Source organism: Etheostoma spectabile, chromosome 8 (assembly GCF_008692095.1).
Source record: "Etheostoma spectabile isolate EspeVRDwgs_2016 chromosome 8, UIUC_Espe_1.0, whole genome shotgun sequence".
Lineage (NCBI taxonomy): Eukaryota > Metazoa > Chordata > Actinopteri > Perciformes > Percidae > Etheostoma > Etheostoma spectabile.
This window is the reverse complement of record NC_045740.1, coordinates 21351801-21373071: the sequence shown is the minus strand read 5'-3', so window position 1 is coordinate 21373071 and position 21271 is coordinate 21351801. Positions and strand designations below refer to the sequence as shown.

The following is a 21271-nucleotide window of genomic DNA, read 5'->3' as shown; positions in this document are numbered from 1 at the left end:
TATTGAAGTTTTTATCCCTATTACCACTGTTTTTAATTAACATTTATTCACAAGATCTTATCATGGTTTATATGCATTTCTTGTAATGTTATTATGTTGGTCTTATTACCAGGGAAGCTGGATTGCTTTGATGTTTATTGATTTATCAACATTTATTTAAAAGTTATGATGGCATGCATTTCTTCATTTAAATAATATTCTTTTTTTCTTAATACCGGTGAAATATTACAGTATGCTGTAAAGTATACTACGATATGATCTGCCCATATCCCACAATCCAATGCTGGCATTTATATCAGAGAATCGTACAGTGCGGCTGTGGCTCAGTGGTAGAGCGGTTGCCTGCCAATCGGAAGGTTGGTGGTTCGATCCCCGCCCCCTGCAGTCATTGTCGAAGTGTCCTTGGGCAAGACACTGAACGAGTTGCCCCCGGTGCTGCGCATCGGAGTGTGAATGTGTGTGAATGTTTATCTGATGAGCAGGTGGCACCTTGTACGGCAGCCCCGGCCCCAGAGCATGAATGTGTGTGAATGTTTCCTGTAGATGTAAAAGTGCTTTGAGCAGTTGTTAAGACTAGAAAAGCGCTATATAAATACAGCACATTTACATTTAAAGTGATCAGCGGGTCTTTAGTGTATATAATCAGTCGGTTTGTCACAAACAACATGTTGCTCAGTTTTGTTCCAGTAAGTTATGCACCGTAATAATGTAAAACTCAGTGGAATACTCCGGAAGTGATGTAGTAATTACCAGTCAGCGTCTGTGAAAAATTGTTGCTCATTGTATGTGAGAATTTATACACTAAAAATACCAACAATTAAGAAATATTTTTTCATGCTAAGCACTTTGATTTGCCTTGTCGCAGAAAAATATTATGTAAAAAAATATATAAAAACGTTTAGGGTTTAGAAGTACAACTTAATGGCATATTTGACTAATTTGCATTTGTTTTAACTTGTACTGCTGTGAATAACAAAAAATTGAACTATTCACAAAGAGAAGCATTTTTTATTTTATTTTCTAATGCATTTAAAAATAATGTGTTCTAATTTTGTGGTTGATGTTAATGTTAATAGCAAAGACTAAAGGGGAAAAATCATGAGCATATTTATGTGTGGGACTTTCTTAGATTTAACATAACACGATGTTATCAGTTGTTTTAAATGAATAACTTTTGTTGAAAAAAACATTTATGGTAGGCCTAACATATTAATTATTATATTCAGAAGATGATCCTCATATTAGTCACCATGGTTACAGCTTGTAGTCATCCTAGCCTTTACTGAGACTACTGTTGTGGGTTGGGGTTTTTGTTTGGGGTTATTTTCCCATTTGACCTTCCCTGTGTCTTCGTCCCGGTTTTCTCCCTAGTCTGGTGTCATAGATCCTGTCTTATGTTTCCCTGTGTGTGTTTGTTATGCTGCTGCTTTATTTTGGCGGTCAGCTTCCTGTCTTGTCTTGTCTTGTCTAGTCTAGCTTTACTTTGTTTGTCTGATTGTCTTGCCCCGCCCTAATGTGATCCACCTGACGTCTCACCTGTTCCCCGTTACCTCGTTACCTCTTGTATTTAACCCCAGTGTTTCCTTTGTCTCTTGTCGGATCATTCTGTTTGTTCGCCTGTCAGCACGTCGCTTTGTCCCAGTGTCCCTGATTTTGTTCCTGTTTCCTTGGTCCTGGTGATTATACGTTTTGCCTTTTTTTTGGATGTTTGCTTTTTGCCTTGTATTCTGGGTGGTTCGTTTTGTTGAGGCTTACTTTGTGTTTTTTGGACAATAAACCCCTGGTTACTACCCGCCTGCCTGCCTGCTGTCCTCATCTCTGCATTTGGGTCCAATCCCCACTCCTCCATAACAGACTACCTTTTCAAAATTAAGAAGGGACTAGTTTGTTGACACAGATTGTTGCCAAGGTTATTGTTCATAGAGTAAGATGTATATAGCTTTGTATGGGTATGTGTATTTACAGTATGCAACATGTGTTTTGGCATTTTTGGCACAGCCTACTGCACACAGACACATGCACTTTTGCATATTCTGCTGTAATAGAGACCTGTGTGCAGTGGTGCAATGTCTACAATCTCATTCAACCATTTCACAAACTGAGGAAAGGGTTGTGACATGGGTCAGAGGGTATCAGAGGTCACAAATGATGGAAGAATCCATCGGCTGTGCTCTTATAGGCACCTTGGTGTCTGTATGGACTTCACGTTTTGGCTTGAAGGTCTGTGTTGAAAGTGTTTGTTATCATTTAGAGCAGACACTCACGGTGGATCAGAGGGTTTAAGTCATACAAGTCTGAATTACAGAGCATATTAATATTGGTCAGAAAGCATGGCGATATCTAAAACATCTAATTTAAAGTTTGCTTGTCAGGTGACAGTCATGGAATAGTATCCATCTCTCCAGGCAAGCACGCCATGGCATCCATCCCAAGTATGAGCTCTCATCGTCTGGCAGAAATATGTCTAAACTATGGGCCTAATTTCAACCTACCTCAATTAAAATTGTAATTAATATTGCCCAAGGCGGCAGGGGTTATGCAATAGCTTCATGATAGAATGCAAAGAGTTGTGTGTAGGTTGCTGTTGTCACTGTTTGTGAAAGATGAGCAATAGAGTGTGGCTGTGTGATGTGCTTCAGTCTGGCTACATATTACTTTGATTATGTTTTTTTTTTTTATTGTAAGTATATGGCAGAGGTATAATAAAACAATATGTCAAGTGTTAAGTGTGAAGCATTTGAACTCAAGTCCCTCTGGGGACAATAAAGCCTGCAAAGAGGTCTCCATGTTATGTAAAATGAAAACGTCGTAGGACTATAGCAAACACATTTTTGGAAAGGTCTTAACCTTGACAGTACCATACATCAGTCTGAAGAGGATACGTTACTCCTGCTTTGAATGTTGACCTCTGAACCTTGAACCAGTACATGTTTGAAGGCTTGTCATTTAGCAACAGAAGGTGCTACACACCTAGAACTAGCTGTTATAGAAAGCTCTGGACCTTAGCTGTCATGTAGATATGGTCACCAATGTTTACCCACTGTAAGCACTGTTGAATATTGTAATAAGCTATTTTCACCTATTTAACAATTCTTTCTTTTTTTATATCTGATGACACCAGTGTGTTCCCTATCCCAAAAGAAAAACACGGTGTATCCACAATTCTACACTGCCAACTTCTACTTATAAGAAATTTACCAATATAATTTAAAACTACAACTCCCACTAGAGACACGCCCCAGAACCTGTTACAAAGCTAGTGTACTTGTAGTTCTTCCGGGGTGGGTGGGTGGACTTGTTCGACTTTTGTTCTTCTGCTGTCTGCCGTGAATTGGCTTCATTCAATTTCAGATCGCCGCCACCCGCCGGCCGGCCGAGCAAACAGTACATCAGACTAATACATGAAACTGTATTTTATTAGGGCTCAAGTGCCGACAGCAGTGAAGGCCCTGTTGAAACTGAAGGAATTATTATTAACAGGAAGTCCGCCATTTAGAATTGAAATTTTGAAATTAGTTTTATTTGGGCCATTTCCACATGTCGTACTTTAATGAACTCCTTCTAGAGATTTCATAGGATTAACTTCAAATTTGGTCTGTGCCATCTTAAAACCTTAGAGATGAAAAGTAATTAAAAGAAAAACTTTTTCTGTCGTCATAGGGCATGGCCGTGGCGGGGCGGCCATTTTGTGCGTTTTGCCATCAAAACAGGTGCTGTGTCTCAAATCGCGCACTTCTGTACTAAATACTAACTATTTGAGTACATAGTGCGTTCACATTGTCGAAGTGCGTCAAATGCAGTGCACTTAAAGTACCCGGATGGTGCACTCAAAACGTCCAGACAGTTGAGTGCGGACCGATGGACACTTTCCACACTCAACGGTCGCCATCTTGGCTACGTAGCGGAAGGGGCGGAGCTAACAACCGTTGAAAAACTTGATAGCGGCGGCCGAAGACGCGATAGCGAGACCGACGGAGCAATACAAAGTTGAACGTGAGTCTTTTTTGCTATACATATAAGCCCCTTGTAAATGTATATTTGGTTAATTTTACAGTCGATAATAATTTTTATACCATGAATTAACGTTTATTAGTCTCGTAATTTGACGTGCTAGCAAGCCAACCTTAGCTAACTAACAGCGGCAGTTTAACCATATTAGCAAATAAGTTATAAGCTAACGTTACATGTGTTGTAGTATACTGTTGTTTGTGTTAAACTTTCGTCCCATTGTAGACGATTTTAGTGTTAGATGTATGATCTTAACAAGGTGTTCATAATCTGATGTGAGCGTTAGCTCAGCAAAATAGCGATCAGCTGATTGTCTGCCGGGAACTTTAACAGTAGCGTAACGCTAATGTTAAAACGTATCTGCTGTTACTGCCTCCACCTGATGTAGATCCTGTATATACTGCCTCCACCTGATGTGTATATACTGCATCCACCTGATGTGTATATACTGTTTATACTGCCTCCACCTGATGTGTATATACTGTTTATACTGCCTCCACCTGATGTATATACTGTTTATACTGCCTCCACCTGATGATTATCCTGTATAACCCGTCTCTTCAGGGACAAACGAGGAATAGAGGTCCATCATTTAGGGGCAACGATGGCCATCAGACCGTAGAAGGATCCCCTGGAGAGTCTGAAGTCCCCCCCTCATGTCCCTGTCCCCATCAGACTAGCTACGGCCTGGGGCGAGCCTGCAGAACTACAAGCACATTTTTAAATAAAATTATATTAAAGTATAACTTTGTTATCTTTTGTATTACACGTTGCATGACTGTAGCAAGCATATAATGAATATAAAGGAATGGGTCTATTTAAATGTCAATTCTGTTACCTCTGCTTTCTCTATTGTATTGTCACTGTATGAAGACCATTTAGAACAAAAATACAACTTATATAAAAGATGTAATGATGGTTTGTCTATTAGTAAGTTGTATGGTTAATGCTTCATAACAACAGTCTTATCTCTGGGCCACAATGTCCTCATGAAACCGTTGAGCATTAAAATGAACAGTAACGTAATGAAATATTTATTTTACTTATTTTTTAGAGCAGAAACATAAGCATAAACATAAAAGAGTGGACTGCAAAGAATAGGTATAATTATGAATTAAGAGTGCAGTAACAAGAACGAATATTACGATACAGTTGTGTGTACTGTTTTCAGCTAATGGGGGGGTGACATGACGGCGGTGTTGCAATCGTCATCCTGGCGTGACACGGAGCAATATATCACTTTTTTTTTTGTTAAAATATCAAAAACAAAGCAGAATAATTTTTCGCGAAACACAATAGCAGACTGGAACGCTCTCCCGAGGTGAAATTCCCAATTGTACAGAAGAAGAAGGGATGAAATGTGATCGTCATTTCCGGTAAGTGCACATGGAAGTGCGCGATTTGAGACAACACTCATCTGTCAAAATTTACGCACTATGCAAGATAGTACGTAGTGCACGAAGTGTACTTCTGTAAGTGCACTAAGGGAAGTGCGCGATTTGAGACACAGCCAGGAAGTGGGTGTAACTTGAGTGTACATTGTACAATTGGCTACATGAGAGTCCAACCCTGACATCATCTACTGATCGATATTGGTTTAAAGTCATAATGCCCCCTAGTGGCAACAGGAAGTAGTCCTAAAAGTCAAGGTGCTATACTTTAACAAAATCCTCCTAGAGATGTCATCCGATGGACTTCAAATTTGGTCTGTACCATCTCAACACCTTATAGATGAAAAGTTATTAAAAGAAAAACTTTCCGTTAAACGGTGTGGGCGTGGCGGCCATTTTGAGGGTAGCGATTAGTGAGAAAGTGGCTGTAACTACAGTGTACATTGTCACATCTGCTTGAAATTCCCAAACCCAACCCCAATGTCCACCAGTAACCCCAACGCGCACAGAGGAGCAAATTAAATTATTATTATCTATATTGTTTGAATCTTCAAATACAATTTCGGACAAAAACATCAATATTACGAATAATATGTATTTTTATCTTTCCTTTATGCTGAGCCTTTACGTCACTTCTGGAGTATTCCGCTGATTTTTTAAAATGCTATTATGGTGCATAACTTACTGGAACAAAATTGAGCAATGTGTTGTTGCTGGTGACAAAACCCCTGATTAAATATGTACTTTGAAGCAATACTCTCATCAAGACCCACTGATCACTGTCCGATTCTCTGATATACAGTAATGCCGGCATTGGATTGTAGGATATCGGCTTTGAATGCGCCCAGCTCGGACCATATTATGGTGTTCTTACATCATACTGTAATATTTCATCGGTAATAAGACTGAAATAATATTATTAAAATAAAGAAATAAATACCATGATCTAAATAAATGTTGATAGATGTAGTGTTATAGTTTTAAAAATATCAATAAACAACAAAGCAATCCAGCTTCCCTGGCCATAAGACCAAAATAATCACATTAAAGGAAATACACATGAACCATGATAAGAGCTGGTGAATAAATGTTGATTAAAACAGCAGTTATATGGCTAAAATACCAAGAATAGCAAAGCTGTATACAGCTTCTCTGCTGCAGCCCGACTGGCAGAAAGAATCTTCCTGTAATCACAAAAGATGCTTAATTTACATTAGTTTAAAAAATATGTTGACCATTGCACAAAAAAACTATATAAACATGTCTGTGTACACAAATCAATAGATTAAATTACGTGGACATTTCACCAGCTGCCGGGAAACTGGGTTGTACTAAGCTAGTAGTAGCCATGCCAGTAGAGTTAAACATTTACGATTAGGACATGGCATGATATAAGGCACTATAAAATGGGTTATCCAGTCTTTCTTATGACTGTCCCAGCTGCCAGCAAACACATCTGTAAGACTCTTGAAATGAGAGAGAGCGTGTCATTCCTTTGCACCTGATATTTCATCACTGGAGCCCATTCAGAGAGATACAGGACAAAAGCTCTTGGAAATTTTGAGCATCTCATTTGCCAGTCATCATCATGGGCCATAAAATCAACACAATCTCTTCACCTTAGTCTTGCATTGGCAATACGCGCCAACAGTATAAAATCACTCAATGTGTATCATTATGCAAGAGCATTATACACACATATTGAGAACCATTTAAGTTGAATTTATTACACTTGAATAATTCATCAAAGTAAACTGGTCATTATTGTTGTACATAACTCAAAAGTTACTCAAAGGTTCTCCATGACTAATTCATTCATACATTTCATTCCCTTAGTGGGGTAAAGTAAAGACTGCACCTTCTCTGCCGCTCTAGAAAGAGCCCTACATATTCTCCAGTATCTTCATGGCTATCTAATAAAACAATAACTTTAATTACATACTAGAAAATGCTGAAAAAACCGTAAGGCGCTGAATACAAAGTCAATGGAATGAGTCAAAGTCTGCTTTATTGTCAATTTCTTCACATGTCAAGACATACAAAGAGATGAAAATTGTGTTTCCCTCTATCCCACGGTGCAGACAAGACATATTTTAACAATTAGGTCACAGACAAACATAACATTCAAGTAAACAATATAAAAAGTAAAAGTGAAAATAAGAAGGCACATACAATGAAGAAAATAAGACCAGCAAAATTTGAGTTGAAATGTGCAGTACAGTAGACAGTCAATATAATAAAATAGTGCAAAAATCAGGCCAATAAATGGCTGAGGTAGTTCTGTTTTACCTAAGTATGCAAGTGGCATGATGGTGCAAGTTATGTAAGAGCAACAGAAGTGTGTTCAGAAGTGTTTTCAGGACAACAAGTTGCAAAGTGTGCAAGTATACAAGTGGAGTAGTGCAAGTGGAGTGGTGCAAGTGGAGTGGTGCAAGTCAGCCATTGTGGGTCCAAAAGTCCAGGTTATGTAGCTGAGGGTGGAGGGGGGAGAAGGGGGAGAGAGTTCAGCATCCTAACAGCCTGGTGTATGAAGCTGTTGGTGAGTCTGGTGGTGCGGGAGCGCGGGCTTCTGTATCTCTTTCCAGAGGGCAGTTGATCAAACAAATTGTGAGCGGGGTGACTTGCATCACTCACAATTGTGGTCGCCTTGCGGGTGAGGTGGGAGGTGTAAATGTCCTTCAGGGAGGTGAGTGAAGCACCAATATTCCTTCCAGCTGTGTTCACTATGCGCTGCAGTGCTTTCCTGTTGTATTCAGTGCAGCTTCCGCCCCACACAGCAATACAGCTGGAGAGGATGCTCTCAATGGTGCCTCGGTAGAACGTGGTCATGATGGCTGGTGGAGCACTTACTCGCCTGAGTTTCCGCAGGAAGTACAGGCGGCGCTGAGCTTTCTTCACCAGTGATGCAGTGTTGGTGGTCCAGGAGAGGTCTTCACTAATGTGTACCCCCAGAAATTTGGTGCTGCTCACTCTCCACCACAGCACCGTCGATGGTCAGTGGTGGAGAGAGTGAGCAGCACCAAATTGTAAAGGACAAAAGCAGATGCTGATTCACTCTGCTCTATCGGCTGTCTGGGAATGCAACTCATTTAACTGATCCCTGATCAGGCTGACCATTAAATGATCTGTGAGGGTGAGAGAGCACACCGATCTGCATGGTGAGAGGGTACTGTGAATCCCTCTAAAATGATGGCCAACAAAGTTTTGCTTTACTAGCAGTCCATCCATGCAAGTAATTCATGTGTTTTGTGTCAGGTGATGGATAGTGTAAAATAGTTAAACTCCCATTCTTTGTCTAGCACCTTTCGGAATTTAAGTGACAAAGATTTGTTCATGTCCGCAACACTGCTTTAACTCGTATTACATATGTAATACAGTAGCAATGTTTCGACCCTGCAGGGTTTTCTTCTTGCCTTCCTTTCAGAGTTTACCAACAGCTTCAGCTGCATTAGCACCACCCAGGAGTAGGGCCGACCCACATTTGCATCTAACAGGGGAAAAGCAAAAATAATTAGTTTTACTTCCTTTTTTCCATAGAGTTTAATGTTCAAACATGAACTACCCATTTAAGTTAAATTTTGAATGCATATTTACATTTGCAAGAATAAATGGCTGAGTTTTAATGGAACTCCCAGGCATGAGGATAAGTGTCAGTCCAGCCCTGGGCAAACACTAGTGTGTCCCAACCCGTTCTCACTCCAAACGCGTAAAATATGGACGTTTGGACAGTGGCTGTTCATGTCTGATGTAACAAAAAAAGTACCTTTCGGCATGTGTGTAGAATGTACAAGGGAGAGCAGCATCTAGACATGGTTTAGCGAGTAGTATGTAAGGGGAAAATTTTGCGTATGGAGGTTGGTCTGGGAGGTCTAACAGCGTCAAAAGGGACGCCAATAGTCCAGACCAAGCGCGTTATATGATGCTAAAGGAGACTTTTGGTGTCAATACCAACAACAAAGGAACCTGACTAAGCTTTCATATTTTACGAGATGGGAGTGAGAATGTGTTGTGTATCCACACAGGCCGTCAGATGTATGATATCCATTACTTTACTGGAACCTCTTACTGCTGTACTTTTGTGGCACACATTTAGCCATCATTTTCATGTAGAAAAATATAAATTCAGTGATAGCAGTGAATCTAACTAAAATAGGAGTGTCAGTCTGTCTGTCTGTCCTTTCCCCCCAATCGACTACACACTTGGCACATTTATTGGTAAGAACCCAAGAAAATGCTGTGTTGTGTGTGAGCTCTTGAGATCTATTGGGCATATTTCTTAGTAGTGTGTTATGTCTACGCTGTGTAGTGTATTGAGGAGGGACCCCTATTTGAATCAACAGAATATGGAGTATCAAAATAGTGTTTTCTAAGCAGAGATGGGATCTCCAGCATCACGTAAACACTTGAGCCCCCGGTAAGCAATGGGTCACTGCAGTTTGTGAATTCAAATCTCTGACAATAGAATCACTGACAATCACACAGATGTAGGACTCTGCAGTGGGGGCTTGCAGCAAAAAGACGTTGACTTGGCCCAGGGAGCGACAGGTCTGCCAGCTGACAGGAGGGATAGCCAGCTTCGATTGGTGACCAGAGGGATTGGTGCACCGGTCAATTTATGACAGAGCTTTTCTGGCGAACAATCAAAACGCAGCGCATACAGGACATTGTAGCATCATCCAAACTGGCCAAGCAAACTGCCGTTTCCAAACAGCAGCATTTTGAATGGTAGCAATATATAAATCTGTGTATGACATTATGCAAACATTTAAACAGCCGTTTTCTACAGGCCTCCTCATAGTCTGGCTTTGATTAATGTTACCTAGCATTCAGTGGTTAGATCCAAGGTCGTAGCGCAGTCAGAAATTCAAAAAATTAATAATCTGATTTAGCTTTACTTCAATATGTTTAATATTGACCTGACAGAAACAGATGGGTTCTATTTCAATTTATTGACCATTCCTTTTCTACAATGACTCATTTACACTATGTGACCACCACTACTACGTCAGTTACTAAAGATTCCCTGCAGCACCTGAGAATTTCCTCAAGAGACCCTGGTCAATTCTAAATTCAGTGTGAACTCCATCCCAGATTGAACAAAGGCCACTTTGCAAATTAGAATATTTGCGAAACTGTGTTTTATGGCCCTCAAAGAAATGTATAAGCACTGTCTGCATCCTTATTCAGTCCTCTTCTTCCACATTCTATGCAAGAAAAGACCAAGAAAGGTTCAGGCATACGAAAGATTCTCTCCCAGGTAAATTGCAAGAAAAAAAAAAGAATTTCAGTAAAGGAGTGAGTCACTTCTGTTATAACATAATTTACAATGTGAGATATATTATTTATGCATGTAATTGAGAGAGACAAAGACCCAAAAGATACCCCCTGCAAATTTATAATCACCTGATTAGTGACAGGGCTCAGGTGTACTATAGCCCCCTCCCTGACACTGCATCGATTTTCACTGCTGTACAGATGATATGCAGCTGTGAATTTCATACCTCCCAAAGATGTTAGCTCTAAGTGGTTCACTGCATTGATCACATCAACTTGTGAATGTCACAGAAGTCCTGTCAGCTACACAGAGGTAAGACACTAATTATTTGTTATATAGCCACAAGGTCTGTCAACAACATCTGGAACCAAAGCTTGGAGTAAATTCTACTGAGCCTTGATATAAAAATATAAGATCTCTTTTATCAATTTAAGGAATGTTGCCAGAGTACACACTTTTCTTCTCCAAGCAGAGTCTGAATGCCTTCATCACCAAGAAAATAAACTGTAAGATTACTGCAATTTATCCAAAAAGCATTGTGTACTGACAACACCAAAAGAAGAGCACAACATCTTTACTCTAGCACCCGGATAACTTTAAAGTGCTCATATAGAGAGATTCTTTCCCGAACTATTATGCAAGAAAAACATATTTTTCAGTAAGAACTGAGTCCTTCTTTAAAAAAAATAAGTTACATCACGAAGATATTTAGTTATGTATGAATTATGTATGTGAGAGTGAGAGTGAGAGAGAAGAGAGAGAGAGAGAGAGAGAGAGAGAGAGAGAGAGAGAGACAAAAGACACCCCCTGCAAACTTATAATCACCTGATTAGTGACAGGGCTTAAGTGTCTTAAAGCCCCCTCACTGACACCGCATTGATTTTCACTGCTGTACAGATGATATGCAGCTGTGAATTTCATACCTCCCAAAGATGTTAGCCCTAAGTGGTTCACTGCATTGATCACATCAACTTGTGAATGTCACAGAAGTCCTGTCAGCTACACAGAGGTAAGACACTAATTATTTGTTATATAGCCACAAGGTCTGTCAACAACATCTGGAACCAAAGCTTGGAGTAAATTCTACTGAGCCTTGATGTACATATATATGTGACAAAGTGGGTTTGCTCACCACTTCGTCCCATACAGGTCATTAGTTGTAGTAAGTAGACACACAGTTATCGTTAGTTTAGTTCCATTTTATTAGGTTGAAAGTTTAAACATGGTTTAAAGGTTTCCCTGTGTTGATACTTACAATTGTTTGTTCCTTTGTTGTTTGGGGAGGGGTAGGATAGTAGGATTTGTGCACCCGAGGAAACACGGAGGTGAGGCTGTGCTGCTAGGAAGCAACATGTCTGTTGTTAGCGCTGCTACTAGTTGAATGTGTATTTGTTTTAAGTTTTGATTATTTAATTATCCATGTACTGCAGACCACAGGAAATAAATTATTATCTCTGGAAACATACAATGTCTGAGTCTGCCTACCTATCACCATCCTTGCCACTCTGGCCAACCTACCACAACATAAAATTATAACATCTCTTTCATCAGTTTAAGGAATTTTGCCAGAGTACACACTTTTCCCCTACAAGCAGACTCACAATGCCTTCATCACAAACCACATTAACTGTAAGACAACTGCAAATAATCCAAAAAGCATTGTATACTGACAAGACCAGAAGAAGAGTACACCGTACACCTGTTCCACACTGGCTCATTCTCTGGCTGCACAGTGGTTTCCAAAACAGATCACAGCCGATGTGTCAGTAATCACAGGGCATGTGAGCTGAGCATTGCAATCTCATAGGAGGCGCAGCACATTTCTGTGCTAAACCATCTTTACACAAGCCCCCAGATAACTTTAAAGTGTTCATAGTATGCTTTTTTGGCGTTTTCCCTTTCCTTTATTGTGTTATATATATTTTTTTGTGCATATAATAGGTTTACAAAGTGAAGAAGCCCAAAGTCCACCCCAAAGGGACGCACCATCTCCAACAGAACACACTGTTCACAAACTACTCAAAACAGCTCTGTTGTAGTCCAGCCTTTACTTCTGTGATGAACAAATGGGTCACTTTGTAACACACATTAAAATGATTGCCTAGGCTAGCTGCTGGCGTGGCATGCCCTCATACTCTGCTTCTGATTAGCTTGTAGTTCTGACCTAGCTACTGCGAATGTGCAACTCCCAACAAAGACGGGACAGAAGTGCGATGCCTCACTCTGTAGCTCAAACAGAGAGCTCAACACACAGGGGGAAAAGACGAGCTGCAGCAGTGTGCAGTACAACAAAAATATGTTTTTTGAAAATTAAACCATGTAAAGCTATTCTGGTACAACCTCTAAATACAGTAATGAGCCTGAAAATTAGCATAATATGAGCACTTTAAAGGTCAATTTATGACGTGTCATAATGTGTTGATGTAAATCACAGGAAAAATTGTTGATCTTCATTTTTCAATAATTCATTTCATTGATTTTAATGTACAGAAGGTTCAATTTCCTTACATTACATTCTCCTTACAAAGATGTGTATAGGCAAGTTAATATAAAACGTTTTTTTTCTACTAATATTGTTCTCAAAGAAAACCAGACACGTCTTTTTTGGTTTACAATTTACTTTGCACAGTGAAAATCAGACCAGCTGTAAGTACTGTATTTTTTTTTCCTCTACTAAGTATTTATTTAGCCCCAACTCTTTTGATTGTTTTCCTTTTGTATTTGAATCAAAATATATCATATTTCTATCTGTCTGTAATTTATTGCTTTATGTGTACATGGTTTACATTACAGGGATTTTTGCCTGCAAGGGGCTGTGAATATAAATGTTCATATGATTAAAGGAAGTAAAATTACTCTGAAAAATGTATAGTTGGATAACTGGAGTATAAGGTTGTGACAGGTGCCAATTTTAAAGCGAGGATTTCTGTGCATGGCTAACTCTTGGCATGCTAAACAGGGTCAGGCAGTGCATCCTACTATCACAGTTTCCACGGGAACACAGACAGTGCTGCAGCCGTTTCCGCCTCCAGTAATCGCCCACACAGAACAAAGCCTGGCCATGTCCACAGAGTTTTTTTGGTAAATGCGTATGTGTGCACATATAAGAGACCCAGGGAGTGAGACAGAGGGTTCATATGGCTGGTCACCCACGTCTACCGTGTATGCATCTGTGTTGTTGCTTTGCTGCAATGCTGGTAAGTTTTAAAATGATGAACACACCCACAGCATGTAACTTTCCATAAGGGAAAAGGAAGCTCTACGATGAGGAGTTGGGTTTTTAGATCTTGCATGCTCAGAGTTTGAGCACTCCTGGAGTGCAGCAGGATGACAGTGGCTGCACTGGGACTTCTCTACCTTGTTATTCTTTAACAGACATGTCTGGGTTCAACGCATTTTCAGGAACGGGTTTGTAGGATATCCTTCGTCAACCACTGGCCGGTCATGTGACCCTGAACCTGTCACATTGCAGTTAACATTAGTGGTCTTTACAATTAAATTTAGCAGAGAAAGGCTTGTGAGCCGGGTACAGGGCATCGTGAGCTCCTGGTCGTTTTAGCGGCCGTTGCTGTTACGTTTAGCTGACATAAGGTGACTGTTTCAGCCGGCATTGCAGTTAAGTTTAGTTAAGTTAGGCCGACAAAAGGTGACTTTGCTGTGTCAATGACAGTCAAGTTTAGGCACCAAAATGACTAGTTGAGATTATAAAAAAGATTGTGATTTGTGCAGATTTTGTAGCCTTCCTAATGTTACTATTTAGATGATTGATCCTACTTTGCTGGAAATCCCCTTCTCCTCCCTCATTTGAGTCCTGGATCAGAGATGCTCTCCCTTTTAATAGGCTAGAAAAAATCAAACACACGGTACGTGGATCCTCAGCCAAATGCGTATTTAGGTAGCCATGCACATACTTAGACTTGGCTTACTTTTATACATGCTTCATTGTCCCTTTTTATTTCATTTTAATAATTACTATTTTTATTTTTATTTTATTTTTGTCCTATACACAAATCACAATTTTACTGAAAAGTACTTTTCTTGAATAAATGCTAATAAACAGAGTTTTTGAATGAAAAGAAGTACTCCCGGGACACACAGTAGGCTCCCCCGCTTAAAAGCCCTGGTTTTAGGACCATCCACCTTCACACCCCCCCTGCGTGGATATTTGTACTGTTATAAAGTAGCAGTCTTTGTGGTGGATAAATATGTAGAATACATACAACTCACAGTGCATTACTTTGCGCAGTTATGCCTGGTAATACGACAGAAGCTGCTGTCAAATTGTCAATTACCTGCAATGGCCGCAATGTCTTAAGCTACTCAAAAGTGGACCTCAGCTTTGCACACATCTCAGTTTCCCAACGATTTCCTGTTGAACACTGTGGCTGTAATTACATGTTGCCCTCTGGATAAGCAAGTCACCCTAAAGGCATTCTCTGCCCTGACTTTGCTTTCCTGTATGTCAGCCTCCCTGTGGCAATGAGCTTGAAATTAAAGTTACCTCAGGACCACACATTACTTTTCAATTTCTATTTTTCCAGATCTTAGGGAAACACAAAGATGACATAGTGATTTCTTTGCATTCCATTTTTTGGGTTGTTTTTGAAATTGACACATCAATGTTTAGATCTATTTTTCATGTATTCATGGTCAAATGGTGCAACTTAACCCATAGTGTAAGGAGGATAATAGGCCCTGGTGTTTAGGATTTGGACTTGGTATAACCAAAAATAGATAAAGATGTTTACCACATATTCAAATGAACTTCTTATATCCTTAGATTTTACATCTTCTTGAAAAGAAGAAGTTATGCATTTTAATTCTCATTTGATATCCTAAAGTTTAAATTATCAACGTTTCATCAGCTGTGAAAGCAAAATTAGTTGTATATCAGGACTGTGGTGTTGATGAAGATTTTCTGACTTAATATCAATTCTTTTTGTTTCTGAAATGTTGCTCGAGCTAATTACCATTTTAGATCTACAAAAGTGCTTTACATTTGAGTCATTAAAACACAGTTATTACGGTATGATTTGATATGATTTTGAAAAACTTGTTAATGCTTTTTATTTAACTGAACATTCTCTTTAGCAGGTTACTTTGTTCTTAAGGACATTGATGGTGATGTGATGGCTGCTGTAAAGACTTTTTTTTAATCACGCAGGCGCTTACTGGCTCTGCAGACTTGCTCCCTCACGACTGTGGAGCAGTAAGAACTGAAATTTGCATGGACACGTTCAGCCACAATGACCCCAACAACCCTACACAGTGCAGCCTGTAAAAAGAGCCATCATATCACAATCTGACATCCACGTTCTTCAAGTGACTTAAAAAGCAAAATGGCAAATGAGGGAATTACCTGCTGGCAAATATTCCTCCATTCCTAGTATACCTTTTGTCCTAGAATCACTGCTGCTTGATCCCTCGCTGCCAGGGAGTAGAGCTTGCTGCCGGCAATCCAGCTCCAGTTTTCCACTCCATATTGCTTCCTTCTCTGGCCTTATCTGACAATATATGCCTGGAAATCGGGGAATATGGAGCTCTCCCTCTCTTCAAGGGACAATACAGACTGTTTTTAACATTAGATAAACAAAGACTCCTCCTCTGTCCAAAATATGTCCAAAGCCTGCCTCACTTTCCGCTCAACCAGCTCCAACATCAACTTACTCAAGCCCTTGTTTTTTCTTGGATTTCCATTGACTGACTTTTTCTCACATCGGTCTGAAATGTTCATATTATCTTAGGTTCACACCCTGATTCCCAATACAATGTGCAACCTTTTGCATACAGTACATGCTAATAGGGTGATTTCGCCCTGTTGATAGAGAACACACTTTTCTTTGATCTCATTATGAGCTTGTCTGCCATGATACAGTATCTGAAGGAAAAGGGCAGCTACTGACCTCAAAAGAGGAACTGTCATCTCAGAGCATCTGGCTGCTTGAAGTCCCAGGGCAGTGGAGAATGTTAACAAGGGCACATCATCGAAATAATTAAACATTTTTTTTCTTTCTTTCTCTTCTCTTCTCTCGCTCTCTTTTAGGTTCTAGCTTATACGTTTATGAATCTAGAGCTTCACTCTGTGTAAAAAAGCTTACCAGATAACGTGTGTTGCATTCTGGTCTCCTTTGAGTTCGATGCTCGTGGTCTACACAAACTGCCCTTTTTTGTTAAAAGGGCCTTTTTTCCCAATTTTTTCTTTTTGGGGCAAAAGTTTTTAGATCTGTACCCGCCATTTGGGGTCTATAAAGTTTTTTTTAAAAATTTAAAAATTTAATATTTTCATTTTCTGGCGAAAAGTCTGAATTGTCTAGGGAGTGTGGGTTGGGCCCCTATATACTGAAACTGAGGGCTGCCAGACTATACCCGATTTTATGAAAAAGGGGCAACCCCCTTTTGCAAAGGGCCCTTTAAGGGGACAACCCCCAAAAAAACCTTTTCCCATGTTTTAAATAGGGCTACGTTTCCTTTTGTGTCTAAAAAAAATGCATTTAGGGCACAGTTGGGGGGGATAACTGTGGAAAAGAAAGTTAGGCAGCTTTTGGCAGGAAACATTAAAAATTTTTTAAAGGGGAAAAGTGTTTTTTAAAATTTAGGGACTACAGCTCGGACAGTGTGACCGGGTTTAAATGGTGGGGTTTTTCTTCAGCATACTTTAAAGCCCCCATATTTTTCAATAGGGAAACAAAGGTAAAACCCCTACCGGTCAAAGTATTTGGGGCCCCCTTACAAATTTCCATTTCCCCTCGATGTTAGGGCAGAATACCCGTGATCTGAGGGGGGGGGCTGATCTTTAAGGCAATATCTACAAATTTCCCATTTTCAGCAACCATTTAAACCCAAAATTTTTCCCAAAAGGGCCCCCCTGTTCACTAAACTGATATAAATTTAAAAAAAAACTTACCTGAGAAAAAATTGGGGAAAAAACCCTTTTGGGAAAAAATTTTAGCCAATAATGTTTTGAAAAATTGGCCCGCGGCTGGTTTAAAAAAAAAAAGGGAAATGATCTCAACTGGGTTTTTTTTTCTATAAGGAGTGAAAAAGGAAAATTTAAGTGACCCCAAACCTTTTTCCGGTAGTGTATATTTTCAATTTTATTTCATATTTTTTAAAAACATAATTTTTTTGGGAGATCCCATCCCAAAAAATATTTTTGCAAATCTAACCCTAAAAGGGAAAAGAGGAAAAAACCTCTTTTTGTTCACGGGTTTCTACATAAACTCAAATTTATACAATTGGAAAAACACTATCATACAAAACACAGCGCTGGCATTAAGCACCCATTAATTTACTGGAGCCACAGGAGCAGAATAAATAGGAAAATGATGAGTTTAATGGTGCATTAGTGAGGAGCCGGTTGAACATGCCCTGGGCCGTGTTTTGAATAGGAAACTATTATGAAAACCAACCTGTCACACACTTGAAATAGCAGACCAGTTGGCTTTGTGCACATTGTAACGCAATGCTTCCTCAAGGAGTAGTCTGCATGCTCATCAGTAGCTTGTTTATGACTGGATGACACAAATCCGGGTAACACTTTATAATAACCATCATTAGTGGATGGTAAATTGATAGTTAATTACTCTTTGTCCTTTAACTGTTAGCAAACCATCATTTTACTGTTAACAAACAATTACATTATAATTAATAAAATATGAGTTGTTCTGTAACGTAACTCATATACTATATTAGGTTTCGAGTAATGATTAAAAATCCCTTTTTAAGCCTGTAAGAAAACCATTTTTAAACTTCCTTAAACATACATAGATGATTCCCACCTTTGCAAGGGTATAGTTGTTTGAATGTCCTCTAAATCAGTGTCTGGATGGTTATACAAAGGTTGCAACAGATATAAAATACTTGTTAAATAGTTAATAAGTTTTTAAACCATTTACCATTATTTAGATAGACAGTTAATACTTTGTCAGTGGTACTGTTTATAGTAAACTTTTCTATAAACTGTCTGGATGGTTATTATAAAGTGCCCCATTAAAAAATATGTTTATACAATACAGTATTATGCAGTCATACTGTATATTGCAAAGGTTTTAGCAGTTTTTGACAAAATGCTGTAACTATGCTTTCAAAATCGACGTGTTATATTTTTTTGGTTTGAACAAAGAGATCTTAACCCAATATTTGGTGTGACCACCCTTCCCTTTCGAACCCTCTCTGTGTGTTGGCACGCTGCCGGGGTTTTTATTGGTTTACTATTTCTACCCTGGTTTTCCACGTAGTTTCTGTTGGCCTGCCTGTTTGCCGTTGTTTCCTTTTCCCCTCTCCCTCCTGCTGCTCCCCGCCTGTGCCCGCCACATGATACTCTCCCATCACCCCCTTCTCCTGCCGCCCAACCGCCTCCCATCTACAATAAAGATCAGTATTTTGACCCTCGGCTCTTCAGACCATCTTCATTTGACGTAGTCCACTAACCCTGGTGAAACGCTCACAAGCTCTATTATTTCTTGAGTGTTCTGTGCCTCTGTGTTGAATGTTGACTAACCTTTTTTGTTTTTCCTCGCAGTTTCCATCTCCACTCCTGTTTTCCTTCTCCGGTCTGCTGGCTTCCCCTCTCGGACCCCCTCCCACAACATCCTGCTTCCGCCTGCCTCTGTCTCCACTCCCAGCTCCAGAGTCTCCTCCTTGGCTCCACGGTCCCGGCTCCCCCAAGTATCCTCGCCCCCAAAACTCCCCAATTTTCCAGCTTCTTCTTCCCTGTCCCCGGCGTCTGCCTCCCCACTTCCCATCTCCCCATACCTTAATAAATCAGTTTGCATTTGAGCCTAGCATTGGAGTCTGATCTGTCACCCAGTGTAACAAATGGAGTTAATTTGTTAAGTTAGGTTCGGGAGCAGGGCCACGCCTAAACCACAAAATGTCTAATCCCCCGACAAACCTACTATACCGTGCTGCGCCAGCCAGGCTCGTTGTCTGTGATGCTTGACCCACCTCCTTTTTCCATCTCCTTCATCATTTCCTTCCTACTGCACTTTCTTCTTGTCTTTCTAGGTACGTCTGGGGCTGAAACTATTCGGGCGAAAACTGCTTCTGAGACAAAAAACCCCACCCTGAGTCCTTCCCCCGGTCATCACACATCCTCCCAGACCAGCCATCAGCCATCAGATGACATCCACATCCATATTGCACATTCATAATGTTCATTAAATCTTTAACTACCACATGGTTGTGGTGTGGTCCATGCTAGTGAATCAATTATCCCAGGTACACTTGCACACAATTTTTGAAGGAACTCGGCTCAGAGGTAGTTCCAAACCACAGCTCTTCTGTCGGTGTAGGTTTCCTCAAATCCTTCTGTCTCTTCATGTAATCCCAGACACACTCAATGATGTTGAGATCAGGACTCTGTGGGGGGCCATGCCATAACTTCCAGGGCTTCTAGTTCCTCCTTTACACTGAAGATTGTTCTTAATGACCTTGGCTGTATGTTTACAGTTTTTCTCAATTGTTTACACACAAATACTGGTACTTGAGACACAATGACCACAACATGTAACTCAGTCACCAACCCCCCGAACCAATTCTGCCAACTACAAGCACAATTCCTGCCTACACTCAGACTGCAGTTCTAAAACCACTTTTTTCAAAAACACAACCACAATTCTCTGCCTTTGGCACAATTTTCATGAAGAAATCTCTTGTCTTCACAAGGAAAACACTGCCTTTCAATATGCACTGACTCATCACAAGGCAAACACCCGTCACACACTTTACAGTTAGCAATCAAGCTTTAGCATAAACGGCAAAAGGTGAGGTCTCTGTTTTGGAGGAATGGATGCCAACATTGGAAACGAGGGGAGAGCCAGAGAGTGACAGTAGGAGGGGGACGAGGAAGAGGAAGAGGAAGAGGAAGGACGTAATCTCTGATGGGCAAAGAGTACAGCAGGTACACTGTAGCATACATCATCCCCAATTCCGAAATGGAATAGGTAAGAAATCTATCTCACTAGAATATGCAGTACTGCACAGTATTCCCACTTGTATTCCTTCACAGTATTTACAGTATTTTACTATTTGTTTGGCAGAACAACACAAGGGGTCGGGGAAAGTCTTCCGTCTCTTTGCAGGAAACTGAACTCATGAAATGGTCCTAGAAAATAATCCCTACAGAACACTACGGTAAATCAAAGAAAAAAAATGACATATTTCAAAATATTGACAGGGTGAGCTTATCAACACTGACCGTTTCTTTTGCAGAAATCATTCAGGATAAGCAGGTCTACAGGGGCCATTTGAACGCAATTCAGAAAGAGTCCAAAAATTGCAATATTACAGTTTTTCCAATTGCTAACACACTAAAATGACATGCACAGCACAATTATTAAACGACACACAGAGAGCAAACTTTTCCCCTCAAGTCTCAGAAAGTTAAACACATTTTCGCTTTACACACATTTGCATTTCAAAAAGGCACTTTTAAATGACTGAACACAGGTTTCCTGCATAAGACACAAATCTGACATAAAGTCACATGTTTGCCATTTCAAAACACTGCCATTTAAAATGACACTACATGAGCTAAATGACTAATTACATGTGCCACCTTGCCAAACACCCATTGTTAATTGTAAACACTCCCAAT

The 21271-nt window shown here is 40.0% G+C and overlaps 1 long non-coding RNA gene across 1 annotated transcript; it reads right to left on the bottom strand.

Moving 5' to 3' along the window:
* Positions 1-1180: 1180 nt before the first annotated feature.
* Positions 1181-1911, bottom strand: LOC116694299 (uncharacterized). The gene is made up of 2 exons (XR_004333101.1): positions 1853-1911; positions 1181-1282 (listed from the first exon to the last, which is right to left on the bottom strand). It is a non-coding gene; the product is annotated as an uncharacterized LOC116694299 (long non-coding RNA).
* Between the last annotated feature and the right edge of the window lie 19360 nt (positions 1912-21271).